Below are 14,666 nucleotides of genomic sequence, written 5' to 3' on the forward strand. Positions count from 1 at the left end.
TCGAATGTTTGGGATTCATACCAGGTCGTATTAAAGGAAGACATCGAAGCAATTCAGAGGTGGACCACTAGATTTGTAACTGGTAGGTTTGCAAGCTTTACATAGGTACTTCGGGAATTCAGTGGGAATTCCTGGAGCGAATGCGACGTTCTTTTCGAGAAACACTATTAAGGAAATTTAGAGAGCCGGCATTTGAAGTTGACTGCAGAATGATTCGGTTGCGCGTAAGGACCAGGAACATAAGAAACGAGAAGTTAGAGTTCGTATGGAGGCAAATAGGCAGTCTTATTTCCTTCGTTCTATTTGCAAGTGGAACAGTAAGGGCCACACGGCGTAATGTGGATTACGGAGTACCGATGTAGATGTGGACTCATTCTCAACTCGTACCTGGGACAAAGAGTTAACACGCGACTGAAGTCAGTGGAAACAAACGGGATGTTGTCTGTTACCAAGTCTCTTCAACCTTTATGGAGAACGACTGGCGAGAGAAGCTTTGAAACGATGCGGAAACTTCAGAATAGGAGAGACCCATCAACACCAACAATCAAAGATATCTGGAACACATGATGAACCAGTTCGTGTAAAGATCCAGTGACGAACGACGATGTACTGAGAAGAGTAGGAGAGAAGAAAACTGTTCTGAACACGAAGGTCAATAGGATCGGACACACACTTAGACCGGAGAAGAATTCAACGTATGGATGACATGGAAGATAGAAGGAGATACAGCAGACTGAAGGAACAAACTGAACTCAGGGAACATTGGCGTCAAAAATTGTCAAACATTCTCTGTGCAAAGTCACGAACCTGACACTGGGCACAATACTATGTAATACTAACAAAAAACAGCAATCGAAGACCGTCACGGGTATGACAAGGAATTGCCACGGGTGGGACTCATGTGAAGTAGAATCTGTTTCTACTAGTTAATTTTATTATATTAATTTATAGGTGAATCAGTACTTAACATATTTATACTTCACATCCTGTTTAAATAAGCTTGTAGAAAAGTTTTGTTACGTAGAAATAAGATAAATATCAGTACAGTAACACTTTAAAGTCCTGAGCATCTAATTATTTTCATTTAAAAAATGAACTACAAAAAATTATGCAGGTTACTACTCATTCAAAAAGTCTGAATTTTCTGAAATTTCACAATGTAAAGATTCGAAATATGTCTCATGTCTGGATTTTGGAAAAGAGCAAGAAATTGTCCAAACTCGATGTAGGACACATTCTCGTCGTCAGCTTTGAACACCTCCACTGTGTCTTCTACAGATCTCCTATACATAGTCTGTATTTCTCATTTTTCTTCAAGAGCCCTCTGTGAAAGTGCATCACATGAGTCTTTGGCTTATATCTTCTTGTAGTTTGAAACTCCAATAAAATAAATGTTCTTGGCAAGATCTTTTCAACAGCTGGTTCTGACCCTGTAGTTTTTCAAGATTATGTGTCTAAAGGCCTTCGAAAAATGATTGTTTATCACTCATCTCACAACCCGTTTGAGAGAATGTACACTGATGTAAGTTGAAAAACATGATCCCAGCTTCTGGATATACTTGCTTAAAAAAGTTTGTTTTACTGTCACATTCATGTAAAGTTTTTGCAAGCTATATCCCCAGTTGCTGCGTCTACAATAGACTCGATGTCCTTCATACAAGGTAACTGCCTGCTGATTTTATCTTTTGTGAAAAAGTTTTGCATTTTCAGCAGGTTATCACCTGTAAATTTAGAATATGAAGTTTTATTGTCTCTTAAGAAAATCTGCTTGTTAACTTTTTAGCCAGGCTTTCCCATAGAAGCTTTTTATAGTGGCTGATTTTCTCTAGAGGCTGGAAGGAAGCACCATGTGTACCCGAGAAACAGCTTGGCCGAGGGACTAACGACATTCATATGATATCTGGCAGTCACAGGTCTCGAAGTCATCTTCCGATGGTGCAGAGTTCAGTTTAAGCATGTACTTTCTTTTTCTTCCACCTTCCTTCTTACGACGTTCAATTAAAAATTTTTTATAGGATGCCTTTTTATCTTTATGTGTAAACGTCTTTTTCTATCTTGTTCTGTTTCTTTTTCTTCATGGATGCTGCATTTTCTATTATCTTTCTGAAACTTCTTCTCGAAGCTGTCTCTTACGCTTTGCTGACATTGTTTCCCCATTTTATGAATAAATAATACGTCAATACACATGTAAATCAGTAAGACATTTGTTATACCAACCAACTTTAAAATGACGAGAAGTGTTGGACGGTCTAGACTTTAATAACAACCGAAATATCTGTCACGGTGGGACTCAATTGCTTTCAACTTTTACATGTGGTCATTTACATATTAAACAGTACTTTATGGGTCACTACAGGTATTTATCGGGTTTTCTCATTCCTAAGTTAAAATCAACGAAACTGCTGTAACTGATGAGTTACAGAGTAAACTTTTCACTTTTTTGTCATGGGTGGGACACTAAATGCATAGCTGTTTTTGTAAATTAGCTTCCCTTTCTTTAAAAACTGAAATTTGTCTGAAAGATAATGTACTGCTCTTGAAACTTATCAACTGAAACAACTACTTTGGCTGCAACCTCAGTTTATATAGTTGCCAATATAAGAAACAAACTTTTTGGCATCAATCCTGATCAACAGAAGTGCTAACTTTGTTTAACTATATTTCCTCAAATAATTTTGTAACTTCAATAATTTTTTCAGGACAATAAAATTTAACTTTTGTAGATTTAGAAAACCGTGACATAAATTTAATTAAAAATAACATTTTGAAAAGTCTCATGCTAAGTTTTACATAGAATCACCCAAATGCAATAAGTGTAGGTTTGCCTTTTTTCAGTGTAACTTTTACGATAAGTACTATTCCTACATTTCTCCAAAACCAAAACTGATGTTGCCCTAGGTCGGGTTCTACTTATTGTTTATTTCTTCTGTGATAATTTTGCGGTACTGTTTTCTAACTATGACCTATCAAAGTGATGGTACTTTAATATCGCGTAATAACATGCTTTCTTTGGAATGGGGATTATTACATTCTTCTGGAAATCTGATAGTATTTCGGCTGTCTCATACACACTGCAGCGTCAAAGAAACTGGTATAGGCAAGCGTATTCAAATACAGAAATATGTAAGCAGGCAGAATACAGCCATGCCGTCCCCAACGACTATACAAGACAACAAGGGTCGGGCGCAGTTGTTAGATCGGTTACTGCTGCTACAATGGCAGGTTATCAAGTTTTTTAAGTGTATTTGAACGTGGTGTTATAGTCTGCGCACGAGCGATGGGACACAGCTTCTCCGAGGTAGGAGTGAAGTGGGGATTTTCCTCTAAGACCATTTCAAGAATGCACCGTGAATATCAGGTATCCGGTAAACATCAAATCTCCGACATCGCTGCGGCCAGAAAAAGATCCTGCAAGAACGGGACCTTCGATGACTGAAGAGAATCGTTCAACGTGACAGAAGTGCAACCCTTCCGCAAATTGCTGCAGCTTTCAATGTTGGGTCATCAGCAAGTGTCAGCGTACGAACCATTTAACGAAACATATCGATATGGGCTTTAGGAGCCGAATGTCCACTCGTGTGCCCTTGATGACTGTATCGGGCAAATGGACGTGTGTGGGTATGCAGACAACCTCATGAATCCATGGACCCTGCATGTTAGCAAGGGACTGTTCATGTGGGGGAGGCTTTGTCATGGTGTGGGGCGTATGCAATTGGAGTGATATTCTACCCTTGATACGTCTAGATACGACTCTGACAGGTGGCACATATGTAAGCATCTTGTCTGATCACCTGCACCCATTCATATCCATTGTGTATTCCGACGGACTTGGGCAATTTCAGCATGATAACGCGACACCTCACACGCCCAGAATTGCTAGAGAGTGGCTTCAGGAACACTTCTGAGTTTAAACGCTTCCGCTGGTCACCAGACTCCCCAGACATGAAGATTATTGAGCATATCTGGGGTGCCTTGCAATGTGCTGTTCAGAAGAGATCTCCACCTCCTTACGGATTTATGTACAGCCCTGCAGGATTTATGGTGTCAATATTTTGCGAACCAAATACACTATGGAAAAAATGCTGCACTCTGAAGGACTGTGTTCAGAATATAATGTGTGCATACTGAAGGGGTTATAGTGTTATAGTGGCCGGCAGCAAAATAGGGCTTCAAGGTCATATCGCCGTCTTAACAAGATTGCCAGTTTATTTTATAGTGATAATTTCAAATGTTCGTAAAAATTAAAAAAAAAAAATATTGGGCAACTCTATTTTTAGTCTAGAATATGATGGAGTACTTTCCAAAAGAAAATCCTCACTAGCTGCTAGGGAAAAAAATGAAAACTAACGTTACAAGAAATTTTGGAGGAAAATAACTTTTTCCTTCAACCTGTGGTAGTAACAGAATCACTAATATAATTGGACTGAAAAAAATATATGAAAATCCTCAATGTTTACAGATGCACATGCTGCATCTTTTATTTCGGAAACATAAAAGTATACTGAAATAAAAAATTAAATATTATAATAGGTGTGAAACTGTGCCGACTGCGTAGCGAAAAATTTAGTCACTGATGAATTTTCGTTCTGTAGGACTGCAAAGAAACTTCCTAAGAGAAAGTTGTTAAGAAACGACAGAATTAGTTTTGGTAACATTTCAGACATCATTATTGTATCGTATCACGTACAAAGGTAAATTACTTCCGCGATATCCCGTGCGCAGCAGCGAGCGAGTCGTTGTAGGCCGTCGCCAAGAGTTTTGTTCGGACGGCTCGCTTTAATATGACCGAGAATATTCCCTGCTTCCCGAAAACATTTTACTAGTTGCTAATACATATCGTTCGTCATTGCATCCATCACTCAGAACGCCAATATACGCTACGCAAAAGTAAATGTAGTTATTTTGAAGCCAATATTTTCACTGAAGTCGATCAAAATATTTGTTCGAAAGGTTTTGTGAAACCCAAGTTTTATCTAAAATTACTGTAAACCTATTATTCTCAGCACGCAATACGTGCTTGGTACACGAAAACCTCGTTCTTACTACTGCAGTGTCCTTGTCTTGTGTTACAAATTTCGTCCATCATTACAGTTCCTGAATTAAAAACCAAGTGGGCAGAGAAGACTGTGCATTGAAGTGATTGGCCAGAATAATCAATTTTCCACGGACATTACCCTGTATTTCTCTAGCCATCGGATACTATCATCTGTCATACTACAGTAATACAATTCTACGTTCTAGCTTATTGTAAAAGTCGTCAGATATCGTAGATTTCTATGCTCTTTTCGGAGAATCAGAAGAGGTGCTGAGACTGTTCTGATGTCACTGCACTCTTTATATATACAGTCGATACAGAAGCACCACAACGTTTTTTTTTTTCATTTTATGAACTGCATTACCTTTATTACGAAACAGCCAGTACATCCTTCTATGAAAAAAGGGAGTTAAATTTCAAATTTATAAGTAAACCGAATGCAGAAATATTATATCCGAATGTAAAGACATTCGATACAGGGTTTCAGGAAAAACTGTTGTTAATTAATGCAGAACTGACATTCTTATTGTAATTGACAGTTACTGTCGAGTAAACTAATCGCCACCACTTGTGATAAATTTATCAGACGTCTACTGTAAGGGACAAACATTCGCAGTATGTCCTCTATAACTGAAATCAATAGACAAACATTTAAACCAGGCCAGCTTTTTGCATAGACGGCACTTAACTAAACTGAACGATCTTCTGGATCCGTGTGTTCAGGTTCACTGTCGCTTGTTTCAGCCAGGTGTATCATCACAGATTCCACCATGGTGTCTCTTAAACCCAGGTTCAAGAAATCAGTTTCTTGCAATGCTTCTATGTGTTTTACGCACCTCTCCCAGTCCTGCTGAGTAACATTGTCAAGAGCTTCTCGACATCAACAAGTTTGAAAGTAGTATTTGTTTTCGCTACTTCTCGCTTTACTTGGGCCCTTATCAATTTGAGGGGACTATAGTGGCAGTGATACTGTGGCAGATGAACGACTTGGTGTCCCATTTCGTTTGCCAGTTGATCTAATTCTTTTTGGCACCTACGATTTCCTCCTTAGACAGGAGTTCAGTCTTCCTTTCATCGACTGAAAATGAAACATTCTTTCTCTGTAACCACTCCATAATATCTGCCTTGCGCCAATATGAACGTGGTAGCTTTTCTATCTGAATGGAGTGGTAGCTGGCGTTATCCATCACGATAATTGACCCCTCTTCCAGTGCAGACAACAGTCGAATAAATCAATTCTTAAAAACTTCTCCATTCATTTCTGAATGGTAATCGGATTGGCAAGAACTTTTCCCACCACGAAAAACAAGTTTGGCCTCTGGTATGAAGCCTGTGGTTAATGAACCAGCGTTGGCGATGATTAATCGGCCACCTCTACCAGTAGTCACTTTCAAAACGCCGTTTCCTTTGGAGTCGTGCCATATATACTTATTGGTGTGGTTCTGTGAAACCCAATTTTCATCCAAGTACGCTACAGGCCTGGTGACTTCAGTATGCCAGAAGTGCAATGTAAGCAAAAACTTTGCTCTTGCTGCTGCAATGTCTCTGCGTTCCATTAAGAATTTCTGTTCGTCATTACACTTCTTGAATCGGAAACCAAGGGAGCAGAGATGAGGAAGAACGGAGGTCTCTGAGCCCGAGTAATTAATTTTTTCATGGAGGTCAGCCTGTATTTTTTGAGCCGATACTCTCCTCTGTCGTAATATCCACGTACAGTTCTACGCACGAGCTCTTTGTTAAAATCGTCAAAGTCGATTGATTTCCGTTCACGTTCGTATCCCTTTGTTGGAGAATCGAAACACTCATTCATGCCTGGGGATTCTGCCAATGACACAGCTTTGCTAATATGGCCTACAGTTGACTTGGAGACACCACACGCTTTAGCATAAGTTTATGAATTTGCACAAAATTAAGTTATTCCTCGCTTCTTCATTGTCGGCCAGATCAGTAAAAAACTTGAGTGCATTCGATATGGTAATTTTCGATTGTTTACAAATGTCTTTCCGCCCTTTACGCACACCAACAGGAGGAGTACTACAAGTAGGCCATTACTCCTGCATTGTTATTCACCACCGAACACACGTCAAAGCACCTTTATAAAGGCAGTAACACACTGAGGTCATATGTAAACCCTCGATATAGCACAATAACACAGAGCTTTCTGCTGCCCTGGAGCGCTATTCTGTATCTTTCCGCCATTTTTCCGATCGATTTGGTACGCTAGCGCACTAAACGGTCTTATTTCCGAAACAGAGCCCCAACATTATTCAGTAGGCATTTCGAAAGCGATGCCGAACGGTCCGAACAGAAACGCTGTTGTCAGTTCTCCTCGCGCCAACCAATGACAAGCAGTCTGCCTCAGATCCGGCATGTGCACTGCAGTGCCACAGAGGCACGAACTCGAAGCGGCTAGCAGCCGACACAGGCATGCCATTCTTCACAGTACCAAAAAGTGTGGTTAGAGTACGTAATACTGTTCAAATTTCGCTGACTACAGGCTTCCATGACTGTATGATAACGATAGAATATTGACTGTGTTCTGGAAACTGTCACATTATGTCATTTTATTCTCATTCACATCGACGTCTTGTTTTGAATTTTGTAATGGAGTGTAGTACCACATTGTACAAATACATCTATAGAAATACCCGAAAAATTCGTCACTTTTTCTGTTTTCCGTCGTTCCTTAGTTGCTTCAGAATTCATGGAGGTACATTCCATCTATGCAACTAATTGAAGGCAGTTTGTTTATTGCCAAATAAGTTTCGTTTCCTTTATTCGTGATGATGCTTCATAAATAAAAGAAGCGAAACGCGTATGGGAATAAACTGCCTTCAGTTAGTTGCATAGACGGAACACACCTCCACAAACCCGAAAAATCGTTTAAGAGAGTAAAAAAGAATAAGAAGACGCATAGAATGTGGTTGTAGCTCGCTCCTAGAAATCCAAATGATGAATTAGCCTACTTCCCTACATGATACATCAACGATTTGGTTCATAAAAACAAGATTTAAAATATCGACTTTTCGAGGCCGTGTGGCGAGTGCAGCTATAGAAGTTCGCTGTAGTTTATAACATGCATCTGATGAATGAAAATGTTTCATATATGGTGGTATAGTCTGAAATTATTGTGGTGGGGACCTATCATCTCTGCCTACTGTCGTTAAGGATTCGATCGCAGATAAATACTTGTGAGAAGCTAAAGTATAAAGACGATTGCTGCTGGTTTCATTCGCAGTAATTTATGTAGTACTCTTAGATTCCTGTCTGACCTCACTCTCGGAAATCGCTTCGTATTCCGAAAAAAAATTGTGAATTATCTGTGACACGAAGTAGTATTAATGTCACTGTCAATTACTGTGCGTGAAAGCACGCACAGTAATTTAATCTTTCATTTCTTAAACATATAGAAGTCTCGAAATTGGAGATACTCGTTACTGAGAAAGCGCGCTCTTACGTGTAGCCCGCATCTCGTGGTCGTGCGGTAGCGTTCTCGCTTCCCACGCCCGGGTTCCCGGGTTCGATTCCCGGCGGGGTCAGGGATTTTCTCTGCCTCGTGATGGCTGGGTGTTGTGTGATGTCCTTAGGTTAGTTAGGTTTAAGTAGTTCTAAGTTCTAGGGGACTGATGACCATAGCTGTTAAGTCCCATAGTGCTCAGAGCCAGTTGAACCAGTCTTACGTGTAAATTACAACGAATGTTTCAGAAAAATGCTTAATTTTGACGATTAACGAAGTCTCAGAATGTGTTGCAAACACGAATAGAAAAAAATCTTCGCATTCAGCTGTATAAGAACCTACGTCCTTTGCCACAGCAGTCCATCGCCTTACCAACTTCGCTGCTACACGTTGCTTGCTAATGGTGCTGTATTTTATGTAATTTCATTTGAGAGAGATGCAGGCTGACTTCTTTGCCGAATGATTCGGGCGTAAGCCGCAAAAGCATGAAATTTTGGAAGGTTTCCTCTACCAAAGTTCATTAAATTCCTTTGCATTGTTACTTAAAAGTTATAAACGTGTGTAACCTCCCAACAAATAAATTTTAAAGTTATTACTCAAATGCAAATAGACCTAGAAAATTTTAAAGTTAATATTTTGAATGCAAATGGACCTAGAGCTAAGTGTAACTTCCCCAGAGAAATTTAATGACAATGACAATTAAATAAAAATTAGCAATCTGACCCAAGTATAAGTTCCTCACAAAAATGAAAGTCAATTCAGTGATAATAAAATCTCAGAGACAATGAAAACACAAATAGACCGAAATGTCGATCTTTAGGCCCTGTTCATTAATTAAACTGAAATTCTTACCTTAGTAAAACTGCATCTGCTCTTATTTTTCGCCATAGCTTGGAGGAAATTCATTGCAAAAATTTTGAATTTAAAGGAAACTTTTCTTTAAGGAATAGCAACGGAATATTTGTTTCATTAAAGGATTCTTTGTTAAAAAATTGCTTTGAAAACAAAATTATTATTGGGCGATTCTTGCACAAATTAGTTACAGTTAATTTACATTATTAGCTGAGCGCAATGCTGCTTCATTACCTTATTTAAAAATTAGTATACCTCGTCCTGAATGTAGACCAGAGTGCCATGTCGACGCCAGCCGACTGCTCACACACTGAACTGAACTCTCGCGCTACTGCCTCGCAACTGAACTGCCTCGTAACTCGACCGCAACAGAACTGCACTCTCGCGCGGTCAAGCACAGACTAGGAACTCTGGTCAAAGATTTTATCATGCCTAACCATCGCTGCTACCGAGTACATACACGTTTGACGTGTTTCGATAATTAATATGTAAACCATCTGCGGAAAAGAGTATGCGAAGTCACTAGTAATTTCAGCTAACACTCATGTAATATACGTAAGCAGAGCCGATGTCTTGATATTTAATGAACTTGAAACTCTTAATTGCATAAAAATAACAGGTATTTGGAGGGAATATTGACCGAAAACGTTTCTTTTTTTTATTATTTAATCATTCACAGTAACAACCTCACCTAACTATATTTCTAACAAACGAAAATAGTCTATTATGAACGCACTATCAAACTGGACGCGTCTTGTGGTGATTCTTTAGTAACACAATCACTAAATCCGAAGCTAAAACCGCTCAATATGTTTAAAATAACACATTATAGGTGTAAATAAACCACAGCTAACGGAACGACAGGGCGATACCGAAATCCGAAACCTCTCGGTACAGTTGTCGAAAAATCGGCGGGGGACCGTTCGGTAATAGGCCTCAGAAGCTTACTGGATAGGAAATTCGGATAAAGAACCGAAAATGACGTCACTACCGAGACTAACCTACTGCACCGATCGGTATTAACGATATGCAATAGGGCCCCAGTGCAAGAACCACACTATAAGCTATATGACTGGAGCAGGATAATAGTTCAACACGTGCACTCTGCAGCTGTATATGTAACTGTGAATGTTGAGCCATATTCATTCAGTATCCAGCAACACTGCCACGATGCCAGGGCTATAGTAGAGGACGAGACGACTGAGCACCACCAGCTGCAGCCATGGGTTCGACACTGTGTGAAGGCTAATCAATATTCAACTATCATATAACACTAAACAGAAAAGCGTGTACTTCAACTGTAGTAACAAGCTATTCAACTATCATATAACACTGTGCTCTGCTTGACTCATCCTAAACATTGCCATAGTTAAAACGATATAAATGTTCTACTGTCATTATGTAACTCCCTTCACACAAGAGTATCATGAACACTAATAATCAATATTCAACTATCATATAACACTAAACAGAAAAGCGTGTACTTCAACTGTAGTAACAAGCTTTAATAATAAAAATGTAGATTCTCCCAATACGTCCAACATGTGGAGTTGGTTCCTCCTAACCGTCGACTTGCCATCTGCACCTGCCACTGCCATACTCCTGCCGTGGACAGCGGGCCATGTCCCGTGCGTGGCAGACTTCCCACATCACTGTAGTGAACGCGAGTTGGGTCAGAGTCACCTGGCACAGGTGTTGTACAACAGAACGCAGTTGTAGTACACGAGAGAGAGAGAGAGAGTGCCACTGAAGTCAGGGCCTTGTCTGACTGACACACCACTGAGTGGCTGCCGGCCTTACACCAGCACTGCAGGGCCCTGACGCGTGTACCCCTTTGCTGGGGCAGATGTCAATGGTCGGCCTGCTGCAGCAGAGTGAGGCACCTCACATTGTCAGACCAACCACTCATCCTATAGAGTGCTGTCAAGGAACGACACAGTGGTGCCAACAGCCGGCATCCTCAACAGATTGCTCGACTGGCCCTGACAAATACAGGGATGACACCAACTGATATCCAAGTAGAGGCTTCAGGCAGAATTCCACCACGCACCATCGGGAACAGATTACTGGAAGTTGGATTGAGATCTCAAGTGTCATGAACTGTTTACTTACACCTTACACGGACAACAGAGACATGTGCAGTATAGACCCAGAGTCATCTGGGACGTTAAGTGAAACTCAGCAATGAGTATCGCTTCTGTTTTTGGCGGACAGACCACCGAGAGCGTGTCTGTGGACGACGTGATGAAAGGTCAAACAAAGCGGCGGTTCTTGAGACCTATATCTCTCCAATTACAGGAATCTTGGTGCAGGGAGCCAATAGGATATGATAATGGGACTTATTTGGTAACTGTTGATGGAAGACCGAATGCTCCCCAGTATGTATCGAGTGGCAACCCTTTATGACCAAATAGCATATTCCAGGAGGATAACGTGACCCTACACTAGTTCACGCCATAAACGCCTTGAGGAATGTACAGATCCTTGATTGGCCTGCCTGGTCTTTGATTTGTTGCCCAAACAGTATGTCTGGGATGCGATAGGAAGACGTATACTTCCATACCAGTCTCTTGCCAGTAGTCTGCTACAGTTGGCACGGCAAGTGCTTCACACATGACAAGAAATTCTTCGAGCTAAAATTGGGAGGCTGTTTGTTCCATGCCACGACGAATACACATCTCTCACTAATGTTGATGACAAGCATCAGTTCCACGTGGAACTAAAATTTAATCATTTAATATCCATAGGTGTAAACACCTCCAAATGTCTGACAAATGTCATACGTGTTTCTTGGTATTACACCTTTCATTTCCGTCAGCCTGCATGCTCAGTATTTGTAGAAGATGGCAACATTTATCCCAGAAGTTTAGAATAGATGTTTTTGATATCTTCGACTGTAGTTTCCTTCCACTTTTCTTTGTTTGGCTTGGTGATCTCGTCCCGCACTCTAATAACGAGTGGAAGGAAGGGGGAGGGAGAAGATCGATGCTGGGAGGGGAGGGGGGGGGGCGGGGGGAAACCTGTCTCTAAAGATATGAGCGTACTTCCGTCGAGTCTCCAACGTCCTTGGCGCACGCAAACGTGTTATGCAAAATTAAATGGCCGTTGTTTTATTTATTTTAATTATGATTCATGCTGCTGCATGACACATGTGAATTCCCACAAGGAAATGTGAAACTGGTTACCTGTCGAATACAAATGCAGCAGAACAAATCGCTTTTGTAAACATTATTACAGACAAAACAACAAACTCACTGATTTACTGTGCAAGCTTCCCGCACAGTGTAGCATAGTGTTTAGATTAGATTACATTAGATTTACCCTCATTCCAATTGATCCGTAGTGAGGAGGTCCTCCAGGATGTGGAACATGTCAGAAAAACAACAATACCTGACAAATATTTACAAGTAAAACAAATAAGCTAATGTACCATTCCACAGGTCCCAAGTGGAATGATCGTCATTTTTTAATGAACACTGTATGAAAGTCATTTTACAAATACTAATGCACTGAATTTAAAATAAAAAGTTTGTTATTTATTTATAAGGAAATAAACATGTAATACAACTACTATAATACTTATTTACAATGAACACATTACTGCACTCAAATGGTGCAGAAGTGTGAATCTTACAACCTGGTAAAGTCAGTAGACTTTCTAACTACAGTTCAGGGAAACAGCTGCACGACTATAGGCAATATCTTCGTCTATTGTGCTCTAGTTGATGAGAATAGCGAGATAAATATTGTGGTGTCACCGCCAGACACCACACTTGCTAGGTGGTAGCCTTTAAATCGGCCGCGGTCCGCTAGTATACGTCGGACCCGCGTGTCGCCACTGTCAGTGATTGCAGACCGAGCGCCGCCACACGGCAGGTCTAGAGACTTCCTAGCACTCGCCCCAGTTGTACAGCAGACTTTGCTAGCGATGATATACTGACAAATACGCTCTCATTTGCCGAGACGATAGTTAGCATAGCCTTCAGCTACGTCATTTGCTACGACCTAGCAAGGCGCCATTACCAGTTTATATTGAGATTGTAATTAATGTATCATCAAGAGCGATGTTCTCCAATTATGGATTAAAGTTAAGTATTCCAAGAGCTCCCTACTTTATTTCTTAGACTCAACTCCTTTAACTGTTCCAGACCTCACGCCAGCCTGCGTGAGCTTAAACGCGTGCATTTCGGCCTCCTCTAGCAACACGGTGTTGGCTCTTCTGCCAACACATCAAATATTAGTAATGGCCTGTCAGATCATGATGCACAAATAGTAATACTGAAAGAAACCAAAACAGAGTCAGATTCTAAAGTAGTGAATTCAAGATTTACAGACACGATTCCACTTGCACTGAAGATATTTGAAGCCAGTCTCGAAGGTTAAACTCGCCAAGAAGCTTATAATACCGACGACTTGAAGACAAATGTAATCGAAGCCTAGGGTTATCATTCACAAGATGGTTAAACTACCAGTACAGACGACCATTTTAAATTCTTAGGACTGAGGAGTGATGGAAGGTTTCAAGATCTTGAGGAGAAACTGAATATCGCTATCTTCACTATAAGATTGACTGTAGTGTCTGCAGCCCAACTGCTCAAAAGATATATTTCAAATATTTCTTTTTGTGTAGTTTGTAGTAGGAATTACTATCTAGCGATATTTTACCTGAAATTTTTTATATCGCTGACCATTTCTTTTAGCATTGGCATTCGCGACATTTTCGTAAGGACGAGCTGGTCAGCTCTCATCATTGTAACAGTAAAAATAACTGAGTAAGGCAGCGCTATTATTCGCTGACTTGCGGAATCGGCAGGCTAAGATATTATAGTACGCAAGTTTATTGAAACATGGATAAAACCAGGACAAGAATGACTGCAGTGTCTGTCGCCCAACTGCCCAAACTATACGTGTTAAATATTTCTGTTTATGTAGTTACTGCTAGAAATGGCTGTATTTTACATGGAGGTTTAATAAGGCAGTTGTCATGGTATCACAGACTTGGATGCGGACGTCTGCCAAGTTAGTTGCTCCCAGTCACTGACTTCTGGTGGAAATGTTTTGATCAAAACCGCCAGCTTATATCATTTACGGGTGTGCTAATCATTCTGATCATACTCTAAAGCAGGGCTTCCCAACGTGTGGTCCGCGGCCCACTTAGGGGTCCGCCGGCTCTTTCTAGGGGGTCCGCGGCCACCTTTCACCAAATCGTGTAAAATACTGAGTAAAATTATTGAATAAAGATGTGAAAATCAAATTCATCACTTTTTTTTCGTGTGAAAAACATGTTTACTTTTACTTCAGGTCGTATTCCCAAGCAGCCTT

Source organism: Schistocerca nitens, chromosome 6, assembly GCF_023898315.1.
Source record: "Schistocerca nitens isolate TAMUIC-IGC-003100 chromosome 6, iqSchNite1.1, whole genome shotgun sequence".
Classification (NCBI taxonomy): domain Eukaryota; kingdom Metazoa; phylum Arthropoda; class Insecta; order Orthoptera; family Acrididae; genus Schistocerca; species Schistocerca nitens.